This window comes from Oryctolagus cuniculus, chromosome 1, assembly GCF_051225735.1.
Source record: "Oryctolagus cuniculus isolate XC-2025 breed Fujian yellow rabbit chromosome 1, ASM5122573v1, whole genome shotgun sequence".
Lineage (NCBI taxonomy): Eukaryota > Metazoa > Chordata > Mammalia > Lagomorpha > Leporidae > Oryctolagus > Oryctolagus cuniculus.
The window spans coordinates 82,257,706-82,260,194 of NC_142867.1; positions in this window are offsets into that span (position 1 = coordinate 82,257,706).

A 2,489-nucleotide genomic window follows, 5' to 3' on the forward strand; every position below is an offset into this window, starting at 1 on the left:
ATAATTGAAGATTTTTTTGATATTATAACAAAATGTGGTTACTAAAAATAATAAATTCCACTTTAGCAAAATACAGAACACCCCACACGAAGACAAAAATGCAAGCTATGGACAACATTTTCAAGCCACATATTTAACAAAAGTTCATATAAAGCATATATAAATAACTCTCAAAATTTGACCAAAAATCCCATTTAAAAATGGGTAAAATACATGAAGAATCATATCTCCCAAGAGGATATACAGAGGAAAATAACACATAAAACAAATTCATCACCACTAGCCATAAGAGAAATAGTGACTAATCACTGAACATCTATTAGAACAACTACAATTGCAAATTGTGACAACACCAAAAGCTAGCAAGGATATGCAGGAATGAGGTCATTCCTTGATGGCAATAATGTAAAATATTACTGTTACTCTGGAAAACAGTTGAAAAATTTCATAAGTAATAAATAAACACTTACCATATAATCCAGAAAATACTCCTGTGCAAAAATGAAAATGTATGTCTAAAAAAATAACTACACAGGATTTTTCATGATAACTTTACTTGCAAATCTGAAACTGAAGCCTAACAAATATTCTTCTGCAGATAAATCATTAAACTGTGGTACATGTATACTATGGAATACTATTCATCAATACAAAGGAATAACTATTCATACACACAACAGCTAGATCTCAAGGACATTTTAGTGAGTTTAATTTTAATTAAGTTTAATTACTGAGATTAATGTACTATTAATTATTTAACATTAATGTAATGATGTAATTTCAGAGATGAATAGGTTAGTGGTTATTAGAGTATAGGTATGCCAGGAATTGGGAGTGTATTTGGCTCTAAAGGAAGTAGTGAATAGAATGGGGCCCCCACAAGAGTTATGTTCATGTTTTTATGTTAAGAATCTGTGATACATGCTACTAGCCTTTATTGTTGCAGTGTATCCAGACAATAATACAGGGATATGATACACACAAGCACACACACACATACACACACACACATATATATATATATGCACATTATATATAGATTCAGATATTGCAAAACAAAACAATCTGAGAGTTTATCAGAGAATGAACTGACAGTGGAAAAGGATAATGTATTTGACCACAAAAAGTGATAAAAAGAAAAATAAGTTAGAACCTACCAGCAGGAGGATTACGAATCTGCCCTTCCTGCTTTCAGTTGCCAGAGGTCACCGTACCTCTGCGACTCCTGTAATTTAAGGGTCTCTGCTGTATTAGCAAAGAAAGTCACATGTTTCTGCCTGGATTTTGCCTTTGGATGACAGGAATCACAAATCAAATACAATAACGTAGAAGAAATAGCACTGGTGGAAGGGGAAAAAGAGTGGCTTGATAAGGAGCTGAAAGAAAATCACTGGCTGCTGTCTCTAAGCAGTATCTGCAATGAACATTCAGAAAATCCCAGGAGGTTAAACACTGAAGAAACTGAATTCTAAAATCTTGATATATTTTCCCTCCTCCTGAGAAACTATTCAATATTTTGGGGCCATTAAAATGATTTATACTAATTTATACTGAGGTCAACTTGGAATGTTACATGTCCACATCTAAGCCTAAATATATAATGCCTGATGTATGCATTTTATTTTCTATTAAGTAAACATATTTATAAAACATTTGGCATGAATATCTATTTTATATTCTAAGTATTCTCAGAAATGCTACAATGGTATCATATATTTCCAAAAAAGTTCTGTGGAATTAATACCCAAAGATGAAATTTTATTACTAAAGGTGCAGTTGAGAAGTCATGACATAAAATAATTGATTAAAATAATACCCTTAGGAAAATCTATAGGTTCATTCTTTCCATAGCTCTGAAACTCAGTTTGCCATTATGGTGCTATGAAGAATGCTTTGAGATTCAGCTTCCTAAGGAGCAGACATAAAATAGTTCTTGTGGCTTTCCTGATCTCAAAAAGATGCAAAAACAAGTGCACTTAATCAGAATATTCTGCCAGAGATTCGAAGTGTTTAGATCATTCTCTTCCTGATTGTTTCAACAATTCCTAGAAACAGTCAAGGAACCAGAAATTCATGGCATTTTGATGGTGGTAGAAATTTGAACATGCCGAGCTTATGGCTGTGATTCCTGTCTTACCATAAAATTCCCAACTAGGGATATAAAACCTTTGGAATAATCAAAATGGTTGAATAGAGAGGCCCTGCACTCGCCTTTCCCAGAGAGAACCAGAGTAACAGGAACAACTTAAGGGAAAGCAGAACTACCTAAGGGAAAACTTCAGTACAGACGTGGTGGCAGCCCTAAACAGCAGAGAGAGGAACAAAGCCAGCCAAATACTTTCTGACATAACCTCTTTGTGGGTATGTTAAGAGGTTGCAGAAGGAGTCAGTGGGTGTTAATACAGAGAGCAAACAATGACAAGGCATTTACTAAAACCTTTAAGCAATGTTGTTCAACAGCATTGCCATTGACTTGGTGAGCCACACAA